At 40.5% G+C, this 17,372-nt stretch overlaps 1 pseudogene; it reads right to left on the bottom strand.

Moving 5' to 3' along the window:
- Positions 1-12,505: 12,505 nt before the first annotated feature.
- On the bottom strand, positions 12,506-14,119 carry LOC139001928 (elongation factor 1-alpha 1 pseudogene; annotated as a pseudogene).
- Between the last annotated feature and the right edge of the window lie 3,253 nt (positions 14,120-17,372).

The following is a 17,372-nucleotide window of genomic DNA, read 5'->3' as shown; positions in this document are numbered from 1 at the left end:
CCAAAGCATGCTGGAGTACTAGAAGCTGAAAGAGGCAGGAACAGATCCCCCCTTCCCTGTCCCCCCAAAGCCTCTGGGGGAGGTAGGACCTTGCCTGACATCTTGACCTCAGCTTTCTAGCCTCCTGGATCACATCAGCCTCACACTGCCTTCTTGGAGTCTAGTCTATGCCTCTTTAATCCACCCTGCACATTTTATTTTCCTCAACTCTTCTGCATGGTTTTCAAAACTTCCTACAATATGGTGTCCTCTCTCTTACCACCACAGTTTTAGTTTCCATTAGTAATAATAATAGTAATAACAATATTCATTCTATTGTGTTTTTGTGTGGAGCACTTTATAGAAATTATTATGTGACAACCAACCTTGCAACAACATGCTGAGGGTAGCATTATTATTCTTATTTACCAGAAGAGGAAACCAAGGCTCAAAGAAGTTAAGCAGCCACCTGGGTGAGTGGCAGTACTGCAGGCACGTTCATGCTCTAAGCACCTGCTTTAGTGTTCAGTGTGTGTCCCCTTCCCAGGACACTGGTGTGGCTGCCTGAGTCTTGCCTCTCATCTGTTTGCCTGAAAATTTAACATCTTTCCAGACTCAGCGTATGACCACCTTCTCCACGAACCTCTCTTGATACCCAACCAACGCCTGCCTCTGAACTCTCTGTAAATTATAGATATAATATATTTTATAAACTGTAGAAATCACATTCTTCTTTGTATTTTTTAAAAATTCAAAACATTTTGTTGGAAAAGAATATGCAATTTAGAGGGAGAAAAGAAAAAATACACACCCAAAAGACCCTACTCCATGATTCCTGACCCTCAGGATTCACTGATTCTTGTTTTTTTAGATTTTAAATTTTAAATAGAAGTAAGTTACTTTTTTGGTAACATGCCCAATTAGAACTCTCCTGGGTGTATAGGTACTCTGTATTATCTGAAAAGTCTGATTCCCATGTAGCCTGTATGTAGATGTTGTATCATCTGTCATTTAAAACATGATGTGAGCAACAAATGCAAACCACTTGTGTCATTTAAAAATTTTCTAGTAGTAATATTTTAAAAAATAAAACAAGTGAAATTAATTTAATTTTATTTAATCCAATAATGTATTTTGCTTAGCCCATTATATCCAAAATATTATTGATATATAATTAATATAAAAGTTATTGAGACATTTTACTTTCTTTGGTATTAAATCTTCAAAATAAGGAGTGTAATTTGTACCTACATTGCATGAAAATTTGGGCTAGCTGAATTTTAAGTACTCAACAGCCACATCTCCGGTAATGTAGATCTACAATTAGTCACAACTTTTTAAGAAGACCACATTCTCAACAGAACACTTCATTTTAGTTTGGAGTAACTCTCTGAACTTAGAGAAAAGATGTTGCTACTTGTGCCTAAACATGGGATGATCCTCTGGGCCTCACTTTTTCAACTATATGGATGAGAAAAATGTGTGCTTGCTTACCTTATTAATTCTTTCAACTTTCTCAAGTTATGAGAGGATCAAATGAGATAATGTTCAAGTGACATAACTAATATAACCACGCCCTATAAATTAAGCTATTATCATTTCTTTTTCAACTTTGCTACACTGTGTGAAATGTGCTCTGAATATGCTTAAAATTTGTCTCCAGACATTGATTGCATCCACTTCTTGATAATATAATGTAATATAGACTCCAAACTATTAGTATTTGTATTAATTTTAAATAATCATTTTTAAATAATACATAACTTGTCTTAGAATTTTAATCATATTTACAATTTTTTAAATGTAGTTTTAGGGCTTACTGTTAGTACTTATCCACTTTAAATCATGACTTTCTTATTCAAATTTTTGAATTCTTTACTTTGTGAATATCTCAAGTAGCTGTTTTAGAAAATACAGGGTGTGGTAAATCTTCTAGCTCTCTAATCTGAAATAGAAATGTCTTTTATATTGGGGTTGACAGATAAAATACATGGCACCCAGTTAAATTTGAATTTCAGATAGACAAGATAGACAATGAATAGATTTTAGTGTAAGATGCAATATTTGGACATAGTTGTGTTAAAACATATTCATTGTTTATCTGAAATTTATTAAAAACCAATTCATTGTTTATCTGAAATTTAAATTTAACTGAGTGTCTGTCTGGTCTCTGTTTTTATTTGTTAAATCTGTCAACCCTATTTTATAAACAACTTTTGCTTGAGTACAGAATTCTTGGGTTAAAGGCTTTTTCTCTCAAAACTCTGAAGATAATTCCCTATTATTTTCCAACCATTACTGTAGCAGGGGTGGGCAAACTTTTTGACTCAAGGGCCACAATGGGTTCTTAAACTGGACCGGAGGGCCGGGACAAAAGCATGGATGGAGTGTTTGTGTGAACTAATATAAATTCAAAGTAAACATCATTACATAAAAGGGTATGGTCTTTTTTTTTTTTAGTTTTATTCATTTCAAACGGGCCGCGGGCCGTAGTTTGCCCACGGCTGCTGTAGAGTCTGATTTTTGCTTCTCCTTGGGCAATCTCCACCCCCCCGCCTCCATTCTGAATGGTTACAGGGACTTTTCTTTATTTTCATAACAAAATATTTTTAAATCTATATAAGAATTGTGAGTCTTTAATTAAGGCTCTCATAATGTTTCTGAGAATCCTGAAATAATATTGCATATCTAGTAGCTATTCTTTCTGACTTATCTTAAACTTTCTTACCTCTACATTTTTCATATGAATCTGAACTTTTTGAGGGTGTGAATTATGTGTTTGTAGCCCTGAATCTATAATCCACAGAATAGTAAGATGAAGTTGAAAAAATATTGGCTAAAAGATCAAATGAATGAATAAGGGCTAAATATTAGGATGGGCCACAGATTTCTAAAAGTCTCACATATAGTTTGACTAAGTAGTTATTGAACCATATGAAGATAAAGATAAACCCTGATGACAGTTCTTTGATGTAAGGAACACTCTCAACAATGAAGGCATGGACATGGAATTCAAGGTAAGGAGAGATTAAAATAGGTCTCGATTCCTGGTAGGGAGACTATAATGCAGAAAAACAACTAAGAATTGTAGGCTAACCCTGGCTGGTGTGGCTCAGTTGCTTGGCATGGTCCCATGCACTAGAAGGTCCCAGGTTCGATTCCCGGTGAGGGCACATACCTAAGTTTCGGGTTGGATCTTCGGTCATCAGGGCGTCTATAGGAGGGAACCAATTGATGTATCTCTCTTACGTTGATGTTTCTCTCTTTCATTTCCTCTCTAAGAAAAAAAATTTAAAAAACAAAAGAATTGTGGGCGAATAGGCTTTTATTTATTCAGAAGCAGAGTGAAACTCATGTTTCATTTTGTCACCCTTGCTGAGAGCCCCAGGAGCATGAGAAAATACTGTTTCCCACTTTGCAGAGAATGGCAAGTTCCCTTCCCACTTACCAGCTGGTTAGAAAGCAACATTCCAGCATTTGACCGAGCCAAGAGGCCAGTAGGCGCTCTGGGATCAGGTTCCAGAGGACTGACCCAAGAGAGAGGTATGAAGGGTCACTGATTTATGAGGCCAGCCACATATTGGGGAGGGAATGAAATGCCTTTTGATGTACGACTGCAATCCTGAGTCAGAGACCTAATTTCTAGTCTCAGACCTTCTCTACAAGTCAAACCATAGTTAGACTTGGCCGTGTGGCTCAGCTCCGAGGTCCTGATCCTCTGACGAATCAAGAGCTCAGCTTCCTTCACTTTAGCACCAATCTCTCCCTGCTCTTCTACAATTGTAGCAAATAATGCACATGTCAAGCATTTCTGCAGGTGCTGTGTATAAGCTTTTTTTTTTTTTACTACTTATACTTTAGCACCAACCCATTTTCTTTAGGGAGATAGGAATAAATATTATTTAAATGATCGCATCTTAGTTGTTAACCTCAGTCAGATTTCAGACAATTTGGTCCCCAAATACCTTACATTCCTTCATCTGCTTATTGTTTTTTCAGTCATGTGAATCTCCATGGCTTCTGATTTCCCATGAGATGCTGTCTGACCATGAGATGAGATTGTTGGTTGTCAAAAATTAAACAACAATGACAACAGTTTTCTAGAATCCCACCCTGGAGTTATTTTCTTAACCTGAGCTTCAGCTCAGCACCATTGCCAGTTTGTAAATATGAGTATAAGAATGTCACCCTAGGGTTTTAAATAGGCATATGTATATGAAGGCCTGTATGTAAGCATCTTATATAATAAAAGGCTAATATGCAAATTGTCCCCTTGGGAGTTTGACCAGGAGACTGGGAGTTCAATTGCTCGCTATGATGTGCGTTGACCAGCAGGGGGTGGTGCAGAACATAGCTGGCGACTAGCGGTGACTGCGGGGTGCTGAGGGAGTGAGGGAAGGAGGAGGTGTGGCAGCAGGGAGGCGGGGAACCTGATCATCCCTGATTCCAGCCAGGTCTAGGGACCCTACCCATGCATGAATTTCATGCACTGGGCCTCTAGTATAACACATTGTTGATAACTCTGAGTTACAGATTATGGAAATAAACTACACAACTGGAGAAGCTGGATCAGATCCAATAAGGCATCTCTTCTCTTGCTGCTAGAGATCAGAACTGAAGTCTGGGCATTTTAAAAAACTGACAGTATTATAGAAGTCCCCCATTGTCCCCTGTTAGCCTCTCTCCACCCAGCTCTCCCCCACCCCTGGCCTTCACCACATTGTTGTCTGTGTCCATGGGCTATGCATATATATTCTTTTTTTAGGAGGCTCAAGTTCTGGCTCCAGCACTGGCACAGGTTCCAGTGCCTTTTCCAGAGTTTTGGTAGGCAATAGCTTTTCCAGCAGCTCAAGGTTTTGCCTCCTTTGGCTTTTCACTGACATTGTTACCCATGTCCCCAAGAGCTGATTTTGGTCTTAGTCTTGGCCTTGGGGGCTGCGGCAGTGGCCACAGGCATGTGTTTTGTGCCTGCAATACTGATCTTTGTGTTATTTACAGCATTAATTCTCATGCTCCTGGTGACCCCCAGTGCCATGGCTTCATCAGGCAGCAGCTCAGTGGGGAGAAGAAGAAGAGGAGCCCCAAAGAGCTAGGGAGTTGAACCCAACACAGATCAACAACCATTTCCCCTCAGCATGCTGGGTCTGGATGTTTTCTTTAAAGGAGAGATTTGGTCCTTAGGAGACCCCGGAGAGGACCAGGAAAGCACTGGTGTCTGCCAGCTCGAAATGCCTGGCAGCATTTAGAACTAAGTGTTGCAGGGCAAAGAGGTTATTTCTGATTCATAGAACTAAGTCTTGCTTGTGTGGAACATCATCTAAAGTGCGATATTTCACCCACAATTCCCGGTCAGGGAAGGCCCATTGTTCTATGTCTGCTATCCTGAGGGACATGGCCTAGCTGTAAATGACACCATGAATATGTATGAAGGGAGGTCAGGCAGATGGCTCTGACATTAAAAAGAGATAAAAATCATCTTTAATGGATTTGACCGTAGTTACTATAAGCAAGCACCTCAAAGTGATATACACAAGATAAAAGATGTATAAATGAGTTTTATAATATCCTTACCTCATTCAGTGCATTAAGTAAATTTCCACCCAATTAGAAATGAGAGAGAATGTGTGCATTACTGTATGGCCCAGACCACTTCAGTGATGACTGTTCCCTTTCTCCCTATTCCGTTCCCCATAATGGATTCTGTTGAGTGTAAAATACTTGAACAGAAAACTGCTGAATTTTGGGGGAACATCATTTGGTTTTTATTCTAGCAATTATTGTACATGGTACTGAAGCATCCTTTTAAAGCTTAGAATGCGGATGATTCTAGTGAAGTTAATTCTTGAAACCAGATGTGAACTGAGAACAAATTGCACAGACTAAGAGAAAGGACCTGGGCCTAGTGTTGTCCAAAAAATGTCATCAAATATTGGAAGATCACAGTGCACCACACTGATTGGAAGAGAAGGGCTGGTTAAAGGGATATGCCATCCAATATCTGATGTCAGACTGGGCAGGAGGGCTCATATGTAAAGCCAATTCTGTATGTGCAGGTCAGGTTTGGAACGCTGCAATGTGATTGGGCACAAGGGGCTTGGTTCTGTAGCAGAGGACACGCATTGACATGAGGGCAAGATCCGGTGGTGGAAATCAAGCCTGCAAAGAACCTGAAGACATCTGAGGAAGAATCCAGGCATGTAAGGTGCATGTTAGGAACCCAGACAATATATAGCAAAGAGTCTGAATCAGATAAAAAAGCGTGAGTCCCAGGAATAGTGCTTGACATGGCATTCCCAGGCTGAGGGACAGAACCTTATTGCACAAAAAAATGAGAAAAATCAAGTGATAATAGTACTAATCACAACAACTTTAATACACATGAATAACTAAGCTAACACGTACAGAGTCATCACCATGTACTTGGCTAAGTGCTTGATTCTTCAATTCTTTTTTAACAGAGGAGAAAGTGGAGGTCTATAGAGATGAGGTATATGTTCAAGGTGACACAATACTAAGTGGCAGAGCTGGGATTTGAACTCAGATTTGTCTCATCCCCAAATTCATGAGCTTTGGGATGTCTCCTAACAGATTCTCCCTCCTCAAGGTTCTGGGGGATACCTGAGCCCACAGCAGAGATGGAATATGGGTAGCCATCAAAAGCAAATCAGCACTGCTCCCAAAATTAACATGATTACATGACTCTAACCTAAAAACACCCTGAATAGTAATCGCCCATCATGCTCAACATTGGTGAGGGTCTTTATGAAGTTTATTTTTGTTCTGAGGATACATATAAAGCAATTAAAATATGAAGTGATATTGCTAGGGACTACATGATGGGATGGGAACTCTCATACACCATTTGTTGTTGTCTCACACACCATTTGTGGGTTGAACTGCGTCCTCTCAAAAGATATGTTGAACTCCTAAGCCCTAGTAACCTATGAACGTGATCTTATTTAGAAATAGGGTCTTTGCAAATGGAATCAAGTAAATATGAGATTATATTGAATGGGGGTGGGCCCTAAATGCAAAGACTGGTGTCCTCAGAAGGAAAGAGAGATCAGGAGACACAGATACCTAGGGAAGAAGCCATGTGAAGATGAGGCTGAGAGGGCAGTTACACTGCTGTATACCAAGGAACGCCAAGGATTGCTGGCAACCTCCAGAAGCTGGAAGAAGCAAGGAGGTATTCTTCTCCTGCGGCCTTCTGAGGGAACACGGTGCTGCTGAAGTCTTGATTTAGAATGCTGGCTTCCAGACTGTGAGAGAATAAATTTCTGTTGTTTGAAGCCACCCAGTTTGTGGTAATTTGTAACTGCAGCCTCGATGAGCAGAGGTGAATTGATAAAATCTTCATGAAAACAACTCAATAGATGTATCAAAACCTCAAAAATTTATATTTTTAGGATTCCTATTCTTTCATATATATATATATATATATATATATATATATATTTGATTTTTTTTTAACTGAGAGTAAGGGAGAGGGATAGAGAGTTAGAAACATCGATGAGAGAGAAACATCGATCAGCTGCCTCCTGCACACCCCCTACTGGGGATGTGGCTGCAACCAAGGTACATGCCCTTGACTGGAATCGAACCTGGGACCCTTCAGTCAGCAGGCCAACGCTCTATCCACTGAGCCAAACCGGTTAGGGCAGGATTCCTATTCTTAATAAACTATTCTAGAATGTTGTTTATAGATTGAGATATAGGAAACCTTTATTTACAATTAATTGTTGCATTATATGTAATAGTTTTTAAAAGGAAACAGCTTAATAACTAATGAGAAGGAATGATTAAGTAGCTTACGGTATATCCATAGGATAAAATGTTATATAACCATTAAGACATTTAAAAAACAGTTTTTAGTAAAATGGGAAAATGTATGTTATAATCTTAAATGAAAAAATTAGGAAATAGAATATTTGATTCAATATGATCATAATTCTAAAATATGCATGGGGAAAACTGGATGGAAATATATCAAAAGATTAATGGTGATTATCTTTGGGTTTTGGGACTATGGGTGACATTTTTCTTTATGTCTTTCAGTATTTTAAAATTACCTTTAATAAGCATAGATTACTTTGTAAAATGAGAAAAAGGAGCTTATAAAGAAGACCTAGAGAAATTATTAGAAGGTTAAAAAGGAAATGTCAACTGAAAAGTCATATACAAAGAATGGAAATCTGTTATTATTTACACTGATGATACAATAGGGGCGAACAGTTTTTAATGACAACAATGTTAATAATGAGTATATTTTCATAGAGGTTTATAGCACCTTACAGGGCTTGCAATAAGCAAGACACTTTCGTTGGACATTTATTATCTTATTTGGTAAGTTAAAATAGGTCTGTAAACATTAGGTATTGTTTTAAGGAGGACGTAGATCCAGGGATGCTCGTAGAACTAAGACTATAGGATGGAACTGAGTACCCAGGACTTACCGGCTCCCCTTCATTAGTGACCTGGCAGAAGCAGGCTGCCTCTTTTCTGCAAGCTTCTGCCCAGTTGGCCCAGGACTCCTCAACTACAAAATAAGGGGGATGCACAAAAGGTACCTTCTGCTTCCAAAATCCTATGATCCTACAACCTGGGAGTTCTTGAGAGCTGCAGAATTGCCTTGACAGTTTTTAACTTTTGACCCCCCTGATTTCTTTCCAGACAAGCTATATTAAATCTCAATCTCTCCCTCTCTCCTTCTCCCTCCCCCTCTCCATTTCTGCTCCAAGCAGAAATTCCTGAACTATCCTCATCAGCAGAGCTGCATAGACATGGACTTCCTGTTTTGACAGCTGACCTCTCTTTTGCACAGAGGCTGTGGAAACACTGACACCTTCATCTGCTGTGATGTATTGATGTGTCTCAGTGACAGGGTGCAGGGCCACATGGAATAGACTCCCAGCCTTTCTCTACGCTCCCTTGGTCCTGACGGCTTCTCATCAGACAGGCGCTCCCCAGTCTGGCTGCCTCCTCTCTCCTGCCTCCCGTTACCCCAATAATATAATCATAAAATTGAAAGACCCAAGGAGAGCTGGGTAAGTCAGCTCATCTAGTTCTCAGACTGCAGAAAGAATTGCCCCTAAATCACCCCAGCTTTCTTCCCTTGTTGAAGCTCTCGTCATGTGATAACCAATTCCAGGGCCACGGGAAAAGGCATCAGAATATAAAGCAAGGGCTCCACTTTCCACATTCCATTTGTGTTTGACTATAAATTATGAAAGGCACTTTAATCCTGCGTCCCCATTTCCAGCGGTACAGGGACTCTAATGGATTCATCTGAAATTACATTAGCTCCAGCCCCATCATTCTTGCTCCGTTTCACAAGCTTGCCTGGAGGAGGCTGATAAAGTGAGTTCTGCCAATCAGATCACTCGATTGCCTCAGGGGATAGCTTCAAGGGTTTCTGTCAAACCTCGGTATTCATTCATAAACATTTATTAAGTGCTTACTAAGTGCAAGGCAAAATCGAGGTCCTTTAGTTTTCCTCCCTCCCTCTCTTTCCTCCTTCCCTCCTTCTCTCTTTCTTCTTCTTTTTGAAAAAAATATCGTTTGAGACCCTACTTACAGTGTGACAGACGCAATGGAGATACAATGACAAATTACAGACAGTCACTGTCAAGGAGGATCTCACAGCAGGTGGGGGCGAGAGGAGGTTAGACATATAAATAAACATGAGACAGCATGGTGGAGGGGCACCTGATGTCAGTCAGACTGGCTGGGGGTGAAACCCTGCTCTGGCCCTCATCAGTCATGTAATCTTGTGACAGGGCATGCCAGTTCTCCGAGTTATTTCCTTATGTGTAAAATAGAGATAATTATATCCCTCTCAAAGGGTGGGCATTAAAGGACATTATATATGTAAAGCATCTAATACAAAACCTGGATCATACTAGTTGTCAGTAAACATTCGTTTTCTTTCCTCTCAGATAATTACAGTATAATATGGCAAGTGTTAGGATAATCAGAGTTGGGTAGCCCTGGAGCAATAGAGAGGACTTGAGCTCTGAGCCTTTATCTATTCAGGGGCACAGTGGTGGTGACAGTGGGGTAGGCAGGCCATAGGGCACTAATGTCATGGGTTATGGGAGTTGAATGAGCTTCCAGGGCAGACAATGGCTCCATGGAGAAATTGGCTGATGTTTTGGTTTCATGCTAAGATTTATAAGCAATTTACTTGATAGGTGGTGTCCTTGAAAGAGAATAAACTCACTCCTTGAAGAATGAGTAGAAAGTCACAACCTGGCTGAGGATGAGCAAAGAAAAATGCTTTTGAGGGTGATGGTCAAACTGCCTTTGGTCTCACCTCCTGAGTTTGTCAGGGTCCTTCAAAAGAATGAGCTTTAAGGAAGCAAACAAGCAAATTAAAAGAAAATACTTGGATCACAAGAGATGCTACTGGAAACTCCCTTTTGGGTTCTAACAGGGTTTAGGATGAGTTGGATGAGGACAGTTGCCCTCTGACATGATTACAGACCAAGCTAACGAGAGAGGTTTTGAGCTGCCTTCAGGATGGCGAAGGCAGAGGCTACAGGAATACCATCACCAGGGAGCCACAGAACCAGCTTTTGGGCAACAAAGAGAGTAAATGCTACAAAAAGTGGAAGCAAAAGACCAAGCTTCATGAAGTCTAGCTTTTGATGGGACAATAAAACAACTTGGTCCCTAGAGTCCCATTTGGTTCCTGAAGAAATCTCCGCTTCAGTCTCCATAAGACTTTGCTGTGCCGCTCTGCAGGCTCCATGGGTTTGGTTCTTTGGCCTGGTATGTTGTTAAGGATCAATGTAATCCATTTCATTAGCCTTAAAAACAACCATCTAAACTCAAATGCCCAACTTTTGTTGTTAGGGGCTGAGAGCAGGAGGCTCTCACTCAGATGATCCATATTTTCCCATTGTATCCTCAGGCTGCCAAGGTGCAGAAAAACCTGTGTTACACATGAAGGTCTGGGTACCAGAGAGATCTGACTGCTTCAGGGGTCCAGAAGAAAGGTTCTTAAATGAGCTTCAATTTTTGATAAGCCTGAAAAAAGATGGTAGTTTGGATAGGTGTGAAGAGAGATGGGACATGTCCTAGCAGGGCAAGACTCCAGCATGTACAAAGGCGTGGAATATGAAAGGTCATGTATGGGAAGAAAGCTGTTCCGTGTGTCTTGGGGTGTGGGGTGGTGGGAGGGAAGGCAGGGAAGGTGAGTTGGGCCAGACTATGAAAGACCCTGAACGCACCTGCTTTATTCTGGAGATAATGAGACACTAGGGGTGGCTTTTTGTCAGAGGAGTTATGTGACTAGTTTTCCATTTGACAAGGTAACGCTGGCAGTAACAAGGAGGGCTAGTTATTGTTGGTGGCCCCTACAGAAGGTAGAAAGACCACTTTGAAGCTAATGAAACAATTTAGGTAGAACAGGATTAGAACCTGAACTGAGGAAGTGTCTCTGGAGGGTGAAGAGGATGAAGACTGGGAGGTATTTAGAAAGTAGTGATGACAAGGCAGTGAATGACTTCATGTGGGGGCATGGAGAGGGGCAGCAGGAGGCAGATGGAGTCGACTAAGTGAAGGTGACTTTAGGCTTCTCAGTAAGGCAGCAGGAACTCAGTGGTTTCAAATCAAAGTAAGCATTTCAGGAGGAGGAACAGGTTCTGAGGGAGAGGTTGCTCTCACTCAGTTTGGGAAACACTGAGTTGGAGATGCTTTCAGGATATCACAGCAGAGATGCTGACAGCAGTTGGAAATACTGTTCTAGAAATCAGGGAGAGCTGGGAGCAGGAGATGTGAATTTGGAGGTAATTGGTGTGTATGTGGTTTAAGTCATGGGAAAACATGAGATCGTCAGGGAAGAGTACTGTGACGGTGATAGGACAAGAGGCTAAAACTGATCACGATGGGTATGAGAGGTGGTGGTCTGAATCTACAAGACCCATTGTTTTGAAGAAAAAATAATGGATAAAGGCAAATTGAACTCTTTCAGCCTGCACATTGTAAGGTTGAGCCCTTTGTCCTGTAGGTTTAGAAACTTGATTTCATTATTTCACACAAAGAGTGAACTGATCAAGATCTTAGAGTTTAATTTATACAATAAAACTCAAAATAATCTTTCTTTTTCCAAGCTAGAAAGGGGTTCTATTAATTTACAAGGGTAAATGCAAAGAAGCACAAAAGTAATCAGGTACTAATTAAAAGATATAATTCCAAAATTATATTGCTTTGTGTAATATCTTGCTTCAAGGTAGAGATATTAAAATATTAGCATTCACTGTCTTCAACAGTATTCTCCAAAGGATATTCTATGGAATAGTAATGTGACTTAAAGCTCCCTAAAATACATATTATGAAACTTAATAAATAAGCTAAATAAGTTTTATAAAACTTAAATCCTTCTCTTGCATGTTCACAAAGTACATTTTTTTTCTCATTAAATTTTGTTATTTTAATGGGTTTCAAAATTCCATGACAGATTTCTGGTCATGTTGTTTCCATTAAAAAGTACTGATTTTAAAAACTAATAACTTAAAAACTTCCACACACACAAAAGAATCAAATGGTCCACAAAACTTTCTCCTTTCCTTCTGAAGGTTTTACGATGCATTGTAATCATTAACCAGTCTTTTACTATTAAACTTAAATGGCCAATTGAGACAAACAGTTCTGAGACCGTCCTTCCACCACTGATTAAGACTGGGGTGGCAGGTGTTGGAAATAATATTCATTTAGCCTTCTGAGCTTTCTGGGCAGACTTGGTGACTTTGCCAGCTCCAGCTGCCTTCTTGTCCGCTGCTTTGATGACACCCACAACAACTGTCTGTCTCATGTCACCAGCAGCGAAATGGCCCAGAAGAGGGTAGTCAGAGAAGCTCTCAACACACATTGGCTTGCCAGGAATCATATCAATGATGGCAGCATCACCAGATTTCAAAAACTTGGGGCCATCTTCCAGCTTTTTCCCAGAAAGACGATCAATCTTCTCCTTCAGCTCAGCAAATTTGCAAGCAATGTGAGCTGTGTGACAATCCAGCACAGGTGCATATCCAGCACTGATCTGGCCTGGGTGGTTCAGGATAATCACCTGAGCTTTGAAGCCAACTGCTTCCATTGGTGGGTCATTTTTGCTGTCACCAGCCACATTGCCATGGCGAACATCTTTGACAGACACATTCTTGACATTGAAGCCCACATTGTCCCCAGGAAGAGCTTCACTCAAAGCTTCATGGTGCATTTCAACAGACTTTACTTCAGTTGCAACATTGACTGGAGCAAAGGTGACCACCATGCTGGGCTTGAGAACACCAGTCTCCACTCGGCCCACAGGGACAGTACCAATACCACCAATTTTGTAGACATCCTGGAGGGGCAGACGCAGGGGCTTGTCAGTTGGACGAGTTGGTGGCAGGATGCAATCCAGAGCTTCAAGCAGCGTGGTTCCACTGGCATTGCCATCTTTATGGGTGACCTTCCATCCCTTGAACCAAGCCATATTAGCACTCGGCTCCAGCATGTTGTCACCATTCCAACCAGAGATTGGCACAAGTGCTACTGTGTCAGGGTTGTAGCCAATTTTCTTAATGTAGGTGCTCACTTCTTTAACAATTTCCTCGTATCTTTTCTGGCTGTAGGGTGGCTCAGTGGAATCCATTTTGTTAACACCAACAATCAGCTGTTGCACACCCAGTGTGTAGGCCAGAAGGGCATGCTCACGGGTCTGTCCATTCTTGGAGATACCTGCTTCAAATTCACCAACACCAGCAGCAACAATCAGGACAGCACAGTCAGCCTGAGATGTGCCTGTAATCATGTTTTTGATGAAGTCTCTGTGCCCCGGGGCATCAATGAAGGTCACATAATACTTGCTGGTCTCGAATTTCCACAGGGAGATATCAATGGTGATACCTCGCTCCCATTCAGCTTTCAGTTTATCCAAGACCCAGGCACACTTGAGGGAGCCCTTCCCCATCTCAGCAGCCTCCTTCTCAAATTTCTCGATGGTTCTCTTGTCGATGCCCCCACATTTGTAGATCAGATGGCCAGTAGTGGTGGACTTGCCGGAATCTACGTGTCCAATGATGACGATGTTGGTGTGAGTCTTTTCCTTTCCCATCTTGGGTTTGAGTTAGTGGTGGTTTTCACGACACCTTTGTCCTCTCGCAGGTCTGGGCCCCACAAAGTACATTTTGGTTAAAACTTTAAGGAGTCCTAGAGTAAAAGAGCCTGCTCTGCTTTATCCAGCATTTCAAAATCCTTTGTCCATAGAACTCTCCCCCCCCATATACCAGCCCTCATTTCTGGCCTGGCATGTTCTGTCTAATGAAAAACTCCTCTTGGCTGTATAACAGACATCTTAAACTTGACATGTTGAGAAACAGACCCTTGACATCTGCCTCTCCAAGGCTACTTCATCTTCCCCATCTTCGTAAGTGGTAACCTCACTTTCTAGTTTCCTGGTCCTCAAATCTTGGAAGTTTCTCTTTTTCTAACACATCACATACAAAAATAAGCAAATCCTATTGGCCCAAATCTAACCACTTCTCACCAGTTCCACTTCAACCATTGTAGCCCAAACTGCCACCATCTTCCTCCTGGGTTGTTGATATCACCACTTAACTCATCTCCCTGTTCCCACCTTGCTCCCATTGTCTACTTTCCATACCATAGTTTTTAAATACCCAAGTCATGTCATACCTCTGCTCAAAATCTTCCAATGGCTCCCCAACCCAGTCACAGTAAAAGCTAAAATCCTTACAGTAGTATATCAGACACTATTTGATCTGGACCTTCATTGCCTCTATGATCCCATCTCCCACCAGTTACAATTTCAGTCACTGTGTTCCCATCACACTGACCTCCTGCCTCAAGGCCTTTTACTTGCTGTAATCTTCCTGAAATGCTCTTCCCCAGACACCCCCATGACTCATTCCCTCACTTCATTCAGGTCTCTCTGCTCAATAAACCACTTATTAGAGAGGTATTTCCTGACCATCTTATTTAAAATATAGTTGCCTTCACAGGGGTGGGGGGTGAGAACATGTGCTGGGGGGTTGGGGGGGGGGGCGGAGAGAGGTCAATAGGGGAAAAAGGAGACTTATGTAATACTTTAAACAATATAGAATTTTTAAAAAAGAATAATTGAAAAAAATATAGTTGCCTTGTGTTTTTTCATAGCACTTATCAATATGACAATGTGTGTGTATACGTGTGTGTGTGTGTGTGTGTCTGTGTGTAAATTTTTCTTTTCTATCTACCCCTGCCCCCCACCAGGATAGAAGCTCCATGAGAAGAGAGAGAATTTGACTTATTCACTGCTGTATCCCCACTGTTAGTATTCCCATGAGTATGTGGAATGCAATAAATATTTTGTTGAATAAATGAATGACTTCCAGTTTTAGATCTGCAGAGCACACCTTGGGAAACTGGTTTAAGCTTTTGATGCTTGCTTCTGGGCTATGGTCTACACTTGGAAAAGGCCTTAATAAAATGTGGCTTTCAATATAGATTTGAAGGCATGGGTCTATTCCATTAAAAATGCTGCACTGTGAAAGTTTAAATTTTGGGGGTTTTAAAATAAGGAGTTGAAAGGATCAGAGTTAGCTGACCTGGAAGTCAACCAACTCTCATGTTTGATTTTGGGTGAATATCTACATGCATCTCAAGTAGAGCTCATCATTTTGCCTTATACTTGTTTATTTATTTGTCTGTTCCTCTAGCTTAAATGACAGTCTCATGAGGTAAGGCACTTTGTCTTGTTTGCCGCATTCCCAGTGCCCAAAAAGTGTCTGGCATGTAGTAGGTTCTGGTTAAATATTGATCACTTTTTTATTAAATTTTCATGCTGCCTAATTTAAAGACTTATTCTTTGCTTTATGACTTACTCATTTGATGCTTTTTTACTTATGATGCTCAATATGTACATTTAAACATATTCATGCAGTAGCCAGTTAATATTTATATAGTACCTATTGTGTGCTGGGAACAAAGGTACAGGAATATGTGAAGTTAATGTTTTGTCCCATAATGAGACACTTAGTCTCCAGGGATAACTTGTATTTAAAAGCAGGAAATATCTATATAATTTTTTTCCTGAAGAAATAGTAAAAAATAGGTAAAGATCCTGTTTTACTTGATGCTTTCTTTTAAAAAAAAATATTTTTATTTACTTCAGGGAGGAAGAGAGAAGGAGAGAGAGATAGAAACATCAATGATAAGAGAGATTCATTGATTGACTACCTCCTCCATGTCCCCTAATGGGGATCAAGCCTGCAATCTGGGCATGTGCCCTGACCGGGAATCGAACTGTGACCTCTTGGTTCATAGGTTAACGCTCTAGTACTGAGACACACTGGCCAAGCTATTTGATACTTTCTTGACTCTTGTGAAAGGGAGCAATGGAAAACATCAAATAAATGGAAGAAATAAAAAAAGAAGTATTGACTTACGTAAAAAGTCATATACTTAGTAAAGGAATTGCAAAACAAGCCAAGGAACTCATACTTATTACATAAAGAACGCTGGTCCTGCCTGCCCTCCCTGATGCATGATTTGAAATCCCATTAACCTTTTTTGAACTGAGATGTAAGACAATCACCCCAAACTCCAATCTTAATAATAGCACAGGTACCAGAGGTACCTTCCTGATGCTCAAACTTGCAAATCACTACTACGTGTTTACGTTCAATTTGATATTATGTTCTTGATGTTCTCTGATCTACCAGTTGTACTACCCTCCTAGGAAATAGGGAAATTGTATTTTTTTTTTAAGGAAGATAATTTTAATTTATTAGAGTTGAGAAGAAAATCTTATAAACTTTTCTCCCTAAGTACATAGCTCCACTCTTGAGAAAACTTAGCTCATTGTGTACTCATGAAAAAAGCACAATATCCTGAATGAGGCAAAACTGAAGATGCCAAATGGTGATACATGGACATTTTAAAGAAGATCAGAGAACTGAGCCAACATTTTACTTTTGTTATTTAAGAGTAGAGTGTTGGAGGTTATCAGCATTGCAACTTACAAAAGAGGAGTGATGGAATCACAAAATGCCTTCATTATCCTTGTTTACAGGATTGGTTTTGGGGTGGGGATGAAAAGTCCTCTACTGGTAATAATGTCAAGTGTATTGGTATTGGCGGCTCCCCAGCACCATCAACCTTGACATGCAAGAATATAAAGAAAAACACTTCCTTTAAAAGTGGCTTTTCTCTTACTTTTTCAAATTACTCAAGGGACACTTTTGGTGATTAAAAGTAGAATGAGTTAATATGCCTTCAATATTCTGAGAAACTCTTCCTTCTACCCTTGACTGCCACTATTTCAGTAAAGATTCTTGTCCGAAAAAATGCCAAGAGTAGGAACTTTTTCATCATCTAATAGTAATAGTCATATACATGACTATTTT

This window comes from Myotis yumanensis, unplaced genomic scaffold, assembly GCF_028538775.1.
Source record: "Myotis yumanensis isolate MYYU_CA2020_CCGP unplaced genomic scaffold, mMyoYum1.0.hap1 SCAF_2, whole genome shotgun sequence".
NCBI classification, from domain to species: Eukaryota; Metazoa; Chordata; class Mammalia; order Chiroptera; family Vespertilionidae; genus Myotis; species Myotis yumanensis.
This window is presented reverse-complemented; position numbering and strand designations above follow the sequence as displayed.